Raw genomic sequence first — 9,219 nt, 5'->3', positions numbered from 1 at the left:
GCCTCTCTGTATTCATTCTACTGGTCAGTTTTTATAAAACAATAATATTCCATAACATTCATAACACAATTTATCCATTCATTCTCCAATTTATGAGCATCCATTCAATTTCCAGTTTCTAGCCACTACAAAAAGGGCTGCCATAAACATTTTTGCACTTACAGTACTTTTCTCATCTTTAATATCTCTTTGGGATATAAACCCAGTAATAATATTGCTGGATCAAAGGGTATGTATGCACAATTTGATAACTTTTTGAGCATAGTTCCAAATTGCTCTCCAGAATGGTTGGATCCATTCACAGTTCCAACAATTTGTCAGTGTCCCAGTTTTCCCACATACCCTCCAACACTTGTCATTATCTTTTTCTGTCATCTTAACCAATCTTGGAGGTGTGTAGTGCTATCTCAGAGTTCTCTTAATTTGCTTTTTCTGATCAATAATGACTTGGAATACTTTTTCATATGACTAGAAATAGTTTCAATTTCATCATCCGAAAATTGTCTATTCATATCCTTTGCCTATTCATTTTTAAAAATAAGAGTTTTTTGGTGTAATCACCTCTAGTCCTGGGGTGGGGAGTGGGGATGATGTCTCTTGCCTCAGGTTCTTCTTCAGTTTTCTCCTTTAGCCTAGAACCAGAAACTGAGAACTACACCATTTTGTGAGTGTCCACCACAACAGTGTCCTTCCCTCACTGCTTCTGTCTTCATCAGGAATTTGCTGTTTCCTTCTCACCCAGGACTAAAGCAGCCCAGCTCGACCTGGCATTCCTTATCAACAAAAATTCCCTCAATTTTCCTCTACTCATATAGTAGACCCCCATATTGCCAAGATAATAAAAGGTATGTGTCTGGGGCATGAGGCTACCTTCTAGTTCAGCCAGCACCAGTCACCCAGCTTTTTTTCAACAAAAATAACCTGGAGGTCTTAATACTTTAAAGAGACCATACTTCTGTCATGGTATCTGTCTTCAAAAGTTTTCAAATTTCCCCAAAAGGACCACTGTTCTGCCCCAACTGCTACTCATTTGTAACTGCTGTACACTTGCCCTGAGACATGGTTTTGTCTTATTGGGGAGGGAAATTTGGAGAGCCTTGAATTTTATGACCCACTTTGTCATCTTCCCAGAATCCTCTCCAAGGTGGTCTATTTCGAAATATATGGAAAGACTTGGACTTAAGGATTTTGTTATACACTTTCACAGAAACAGAAGAAAAACAAGCATAGTACAGCTATGTGCATAGATTTATATGTAGATATGTGTGTGATTATATATATATATATATATGTATTTGTATATGTATGCATATATTTATATATTTGTATTTATAAAACATATATGTATATATAGATATATATGTACATATACACATACATACATACAACAGGTTTATTTGTAATTTTTTTGGAGAAGGTAGAGGGGAGACAAGAAAAAGTAAATAGGGTCCAGCACAGAACAAAAGAAAATCTACAAGAAAGCAAAGCAAAGGATATATGGACACCTGAATATAATGTCTAGAATTTATTATATAGGCTTTCTTGAATTGGAAATTCATTTTTTTCATATTTTGAATGTTCTTTCATGTTTTGCTGAGCACAAGGCAATATTTTTTCTTTTTCTATTCTTTCTCTATTTTGTATTTAAATTTGAATACATTTTTAAAAGGAAAGAAGGGAAGAAAGAAAGAAAGAAAGAAAGAAAGAAAGAAAGAAAGAAAGAAAGAAAGAAGGAAGGAAGGAAGGAAGGAAGGAAGGAAGGAAGGAAGGAAGGAAGGAAGGAAGGAAGGAAGGAAGGAAGGAAGATCTTTTAGGATTTGATAAATATGGTGGACTCTTCAAAATTCTTGTATGCTAACTGATCATGCAAACTGTTATCCAGTAAATTTGTGAATTGAATGATCAAAACACATATAAAAAGAAAAATGAAAAAAATGAGTATAGATTACAGATTATAGTTAAAAGGCAATTCTAAATTACTTGATAAAATTCCTGAACTTTTTATACTATACCATATCAGAAATATTGATCATAATCAATGATTAATGATCTTTTTATGAATAATTGGTATACAGGATATAAAATTGCCAAAGAGAGATGGCAACACAAAAAGTTAACCTGAGGCCTGAAATTGGACTTTTAAAAATATATACAGTGGCTAGTATCTCCAGTGTCCTTCCTCTGAAATGTACCAAATTCCAAGCTTGTCTACGTCTGCCTACTTTGTCTGTTACCATGGAAACCTACATTCGATTTTTGAAAACAAGAAAGGCTATTTAAAATTAATCACTGTGTTTCACCTAGATTGTGTGAGTGTCTTTCACACAGGCAGGTAGAAAGTAGCAAAGAGACCCCATACAAATGTATTTTCTGTAACTTTAGGTCCCTCTTGTACAGAAATCAATGGAAAGTGCAGTAAAGATATAACAGAAGAAGCCAGTGTTCTGGAAAGGAGAATTCCCTTTGCTGTGTGTCAGAAAACATACACTTGGACACATTTCAGACATCTTGTAAAATTATTACTTTTCATCAAGCTTCTGACCACTTTTAAGAAGCTAGTGCCTGTTTCCATGGAAAGCAAAGCTATAAAATCCTTTGGCAACTCCACACTGGTAGAAACACAGCTCTCCCTTGGCCCATTCAGGTAAGGTAGATCACACATGAATAGTCTCCTTTCAGATGTTCCTTAATAACTCTGTACCCAAAAGTTGTCCCTCCCCACCCAGCCCAGGCTGTATCTATGCACCCAGAACAAAATTCATAGTTAAGAAACTTAAGCATTTTAAACCAAAAAAGTTCATCTATCTAAATTAATAAGCAATTGTCACCATTTTATTTAACTGATGTTGCAAGAATGAACAAAAGAATGAAAATCATGGAGTTCACTTAGATCTGAGGAATAGAGGTAGGGAGCATAAGATAATTTAGGTAAAAAGCCCTAGCTTTATAAACACACACACACGCATACATGTATACGTATATGTACATATGTGTATATATCTATATGCATACATACACCTACACCCTTATGACCTTTAAATAGTATTATGTATTACAATTTATTCAATATCATTATCATAACTGATTTCATATCTACATTATATCCATAACTGTGAGAGGCAGAGGAGACACAGAAACAAAACTCACACAGTATCTTATCTCAAGAAGTTTAAGTTGTTGGGGGAGAAACTATGTGTGTGTGTGTGTACATATGCATATGTACATATAAAATATACATTAAACAAACATATATACACATACATGTATGCATATGGTACTTTAAATATGTTTTATATATACAAATGTATTTATAAACATATACATATCCATTGGAAAATAATTTTAGCTCTTAATTTCAGGCATACTACAAGCATTTATTAAATACTTTCCTTGTGTTAGATACAATGCTAAGTGGTCAGGATGCAAACAAAAACTAAAGAATGGAGCTCCTTGCGCTCAGGAAATTTATTATCTAATGCAGAGGTCAAGGCATTAAAAATGATGTGGAAAAGGGCTGGGTTAGAAGAGAGTAGACTTCTAAAGTGCAAAGAATCAGCAGTACTGGGAGGCAGGTAATGAAGCATAGCTAGCCTGGACCCATCCTCCAAAATGGAGAAAACCAGAAGTAATCCATCAATGGGAGAAAGGAGCCAAAATGGTGAATGGAATTTCCTTTGCAAGTAGGTTAAAGGCACTGACAGAAGTTATAGAGTGAGTAGGTAGAAAAGTGTAGTAATAAAGTTAGGAGACTTGGAAGCAAAACGTATGATTAAAGCATATTAGTTAATTTATGTATTCTGACTGGTTACCTAATTTTGCTGAATGAAGGTAAAGGGAATAAATGGAACCTAAAATTCCAGTACCTAGTACCTGTGATATGATGTATAAAATCTCTGCCACTCTTACCTCAAAGATTGTATTTAGAGTATAAAATGAATTTTAGGATGAGAAAAAAAATCATTTCTTTAAATCTGTATTTCTCTGAACACATTCTGTAAGGGAAAAGTCTCTCCATTATGAAAGACAGAAGTCCATAATATTCAAAGTTAATGCTTTACCTCCTAAGCCATGTAATTAAAAATAATATTTAATAATATTATTCATATTGAATGCACTTTGTTTCCTCATTTATGCAAACCAAATAAAGAAGTCTTCTTTGCAGAATAATGAATGAAAAAGAGCATAAGGGTTCTCAGAAAAAAATATAAGCCAGGCTTATGTAGTTTTTGCACTACTAAAAGAACCCATTAACACCCATAGAGAATATGAACAGAATTAAAATGTGCATTTTTGTAAGTGCACTCTTCATTAGTATTTTCCTATCCATCATATGTTATTACATGAATAGAACTATATCTATATCAAAACATAAAATGTTGAATCATTGCCGTTTTAAAGGTAGGCAAGTCATATGGCTAAAACCCAATATAATCTTTGATTCTTTGAGATCCTGTTTGTTCATTTTACCTCTCAAATTTGATACACATCGATTTCTTATCACAATAATTTGTAAGAAAACGTGGTGTTTGGAGAAGGGGAATGGTTGTTCTGGAGTTATTTATAGAAAAATAAACTTTAGGAGGGGGATGAGCCAGACTCCAGGCCAGGGTCAAATGGCTGTGGACTCTAGGGTCCTTCTCTTTTGTCAAAAGGGCAGTCCCGACCACGTGGCCTCATGGTCCTGCTGATCCCCTCCTCCACCTTGTGCTGATGGTTCCAAGAATTGGAGACACAGGGTCCACAGGCAACCTAGATGAGGGGAGGATAAAGAAGGGGTCCGGGCCGGAGCTTGAGCCATGCTCCTAGCATGTGCTTCCCTACTTAACCATGTGGTCTTGTTGTGGGGGGTGCCTTGAAGGCGGAATGAGTCTTGCCCAAGTTCTAAAAAGCAAGTTTAAGTTTAGGGGCAAGTGAGAGAGAGGTTAGAAAAAGCTAGTGCTGATTAACAGCAGGCTGTAAAGCAATTTACTGGAGCTGGGGTCAGTGGGCTTAACCGTGTGAGCCCGCCCCTTCTGGTGTTTCCGAGGTTTACAGGCTGCTAAAAATCATTGGGAGCCCAAGAAGATGGCTCCTCCCTCAAAAGAAGTAGAAGACAGTGAAGATAAAGAGATGTCTGAAGATGAAGAGGAGAGCAGTGGAGAAGAGGTTGTGGTCCCTCAGAAGAAGGGCAAGACAGCTGTGGCTACGCCAGCCAAGAAAGTTGCACCTACCAAAAAAGCTGTCATTGCCACCACCAAGAAGGCAGCCACCCCTGCCAAAGCAGTGGTGACCCCAGCCAAAGGGGCTAAAAATGGGAAGAATGCCAAGAAGGAGGACAGTGAGTCTGAGGAGGAAGACAGCGAAGAGGAAGATGAAGAATTTGAGCCTCCCAAAGCCACAAAGAAGAAAGCAGCTGCTGCCAAACAAGAGTCTGAGGAGGAGGAGGAGGAAGAGGAGGAGGAGGAAGAGGAGGAAGAGGATGACGAGGAGGACAGTGATGTGGATAAAGATGACGAGGATGACTCTGAGGAAGAAGCTATGGACACCACACTGGCCAAAGGAAAGGCTGCTGCTGTAAAGGCTGCCACTGGGAAAGCCCGGAAGGCTGTGAAGGCCAAGGAGGAGAAAAAGGAGGACAACAATGAAAAAGATGATGAAGATGATGACGATGAGGAGGATGATGATGAAGAAGAGGAATAGGAGGAAGAAGAGGAGGAGGAGGAGGAAGTGCCCGTGAAAGAAGCTCCAGGAAAGCGGAGAAAGGAAATGACCAAACAGAAGGGTCCTGAAGCCAAGAAGCAGAAATTGGACACTGAAGCCTCTAAAAATTTCAATCTCTTTGCTGGAAACCTGAACTTCAACAAAAGCGCTTCTGAGCTAAAAATTGGGAGCACTGACTTCTTTGCCAAAAAGGACCTGACCTTTGTGGATGTCCACATCGGTGCCACCAGGAAGTTTGGCTATGTGGAATTTGAATCTGCTGAAGATATGGAAAAGGCCATGGAACTCAGTGGCTCCAAAGTGCTTGGCTCTAAAATTAAGTTGGAAAAGAGAAAGGAGAACAAGAAAGACAGAGATGCAAGGACACTCTTTGTGAAGAATCTGCCATATAAAGTGACTCAAGAGGAACTCAAGGAAGTGTTTGAAGATACTATTGAGATCAGACTGGTCTGCACCAAGGATGGGACCCCTAAGGGAATCGCCTATGTGGAATGTAAGATGGAAGCGGATGTGGACAAGGCCTTGGAGGAGAAGCAGGGCATGGAGATCTATGGCTGGGCTCTCATCCTGGACTACACCGGGGAGAAGAGCCAGGGCCAGGAGAACTCGAAGGGTGGCAAGAACAATGCCTGAGGCGGCAGCAACAGCAAGCCAGAGGACTCCAAGACCCTGGTGCTAAACAACCTGGCCTATAGCGCCATGGAGGAGAGTCTGCAGGAGGTGTTCAAGAAGGTCACCTCCCTCAGCCTGCCCCAGAACAACCATGGCCAGCCCAAGGGGTATGCCTTCATTGAGTTCACCTCTGTGGAAGATGCCAAAGAAGCTTTGAATTCTTGTAACAATATCGAGATCGAGGGCAGAGCCATTTTGTTGGAGTTGAAGGGACAGAAGTCCTCCAACGCAGCCCCAAGGAACTAGTCCTATAAGAACTTGTTCGTCAAAGGCCTCTCAGAAAACACAACAGAAGAGACACTGAAAGATTCATTTCAGGGCTCTGTTGGTGCCAGGATAGTCACAGACAGGGAGACAGGGTCCTCTAAAAGGTTCGGTTTTGTGGACTTCAACTCAGAGGAAGACACCAAAGCCGCTAAAGAGACCACGGACGACGGGGAGATTGATAGAAACAAAGTGACCCTGGACTGGGCCAAGCCTAGTGGCTTCAGGAGACGGGGCGGTGGCTGTGGAAGAGGTGGCGGAGGCCGTGGAATCTTCAGGGGACGAGGAGGTAGCAGAGGGGGATGAGGAGGCTTTTGAGGATGAGGCCAAGGGAACTTTAGAGGCCACGGTGGTTTCTGAGGAGGCCGAGGTGACAACAAGCCACAAGGAAAGAAGATGAAGTTTGAGTAGCTTCCCCCTTCTTCTCCTGCCATGTGAACAGACTCTGGGGGGTCACATCAGAGCCTTGTGAGATCATTCCAAAACAGACAGGCCGGAGGTGCCCGTAGCCATCTTGGAAGAGCCTGGATGACATTTCAAGGGAGAGCACGGCAGTTCTAATGGGATGGATGTTCCATATAAACTTTTTGCAGAGACAGGTAATAGCTGTGGGAGTTCACCTCTTGTCTGAGTTGTCTTGAGTTTATAATGTTCTACCCCATGCACAAAACCATTTTTTTTCCTACCAAAAAAAAATACTTTAGAACTAGAAAAACCGTGGAAGTCACCTAATCCAAACTGCTAATTTTACAGATGAGAAATCTTTCAGATGAGGCCCAGAGAAGAGAGAAGATGAATCAAACTTTATAGAGCTATTAAGTGGTGGATAAATAATAAGTATTTATGTCTTCTGAGTGTCACTTCAATTCCATTACTCTGAATTGCTTCCCCATACCCAATCAACTCAATCAGCTTCTGGTTGTTGTCCAGACTTGTTGTCTTTATCCTCTCTTTGTCTTTGTTTCTCTCTCTCTCTCTCTCTCTCTCTCTCTCTCTCTCTCTCTCATTCTCTGTCTATAAGAATTATTTGGGATATTATAAAAACAGAAAAAAAATCAAAGGGTCTAGAGAAATGTTGATACTTATAATTTATAATGTCTAATATTTATTTCTTTGTCTGACTTACTTCAGGGTTCTTTTCAGATTTGGTTCCCTTGATGAAGCCTTACTCTTCCTGTTTCCTTCCTCAATTTCTTCTGGTATGTTTAAATATTTCAAGGATTTTACTAGTAAAGAAACTTCCATATCCAAAATTGATAATAACCTGTGTATGATTTATTTAATGTTGTTTAAGTGTTGCCATAGCCAAAATTGGCCAAAAAAGAACACACACACACACACACACACACACACACACACACACACATATATATATATATATATATATATATATATATATATATATATATCAAGCTTGCTTTGTTCCTGTGTGGAGAACAAGCAGTAGGTATAATACCAGTCACTACATCTATATTACATGTTCTCTTCTTCAGCAACGTTTATAGAGCTAATGAATCCAGTGAAAAGTCAAACTACATTCTATATACCATATGTTTCAAAAATGTCATGCTATGTCTTCATTTAGTAATTTTTGTGGAAGGTGTTTTGTTTTGATGATTATGTTGAACCATGCATTATCTTGAATCATAGTGCTTTGGGATCCTACAACATGTGAGAGAACCAGAGAAATAAGATTTTATATATTAATAGCAAATCACATCAAAAACATTTATTAAGAGTCTAATGTGTTTGTGCAGAACAGAGAGTATGAGAAGTAGATGTAGAGATTTATCACTTAGATAAATCATGACTCTTGGTATCAAGGAGTTTACATGTGAATAACTGAGAACAAAAATAATCTATGGCATACAATATTAAATGTTAATTGCTTTAGAGGGAAAAATAAAGTATGGGAAGTCCAAAGATAAAATAATGTTACTCACTGGAGAACAGAAATAAATTCCTCCAAATAAGTAAAAATTCAGTGGTTTGACTATACCTTTAAAAAACATATCTATCTATCTATCTACCGATAGATAGATAGATATAGGTATAGAAATAGATATCAAGCTTGCTTTGTTCCTGTGCAGAGAACAAGCAGTAGGTATAATACCAGTCACTGCATCTATATTACATGTTCTCTTCTTCAGCAATGTTTATAGAGCTAATGAATCCAGTGAAAAGTCAAACTACAAAATTATATCTATGCTCTAATCTGAACATGTCCTGTGCTTTGGGGCAATTTCAAAAATACAACTTCTATAGATAGCATATTCACCAAGTTTAAAATTATGTGAAAAGGGCCAAAAGGATGGAAAAGAAATGCTTTGGTAGATCCAGAGGAAAAAATTGGAAGAAGAAAACACAAAGAAAAACATGATGGCATTTTTGTGTAGAGAACTGTCTTCTGGATGCTGGAAAGCAGAAAAGGCTTTCTGTGACCTCTGACCTCTCAAACCAACAGCCCATTAAGCTTTTGAACTGCTTTTGGAGTAACAGAACCCACAAATATTGGGAGTACAACACATTCCCAGAAGAAGATAACTTTAGAAAAACTTCAGAACAGGTCTGTTTCAATCAGGC

At 38.6% G+C, this 9,219-nt stretch overlaps 1 pseudogene; it reads left to right on the top strand.

The window, feature by feature from the left end:
• The first annotated feature begins 3,655 nt into the window (after positions 1–3,655).
• LOC100924093 lies at positions 3,656–7,054 on the top strand (annotated as a pseudogene).
• Positions 7,055–9,219: the final 2,165 nt, after the last annotated feature.

The sequence above is a fragment of the Sarcophilus harrisii genome, chromosome 2, assembly GCF_902635505.1.
Source record: "Sarcophilus harrisii chromosome 2, mSarHar1.11, whole genome shotgun sequence".
Lineage (NCBI taxonomy): Eukaryota > Metazoa > Chordata > Mammalia > Dasyuromorphia > Dasyuridae > Sarcophilus > Sarcophilus harrisii.
Note: the sequence above shows the minus strand (reverse complement) of the source record. Positions and strands in the feature narration are given on the sequence as shown.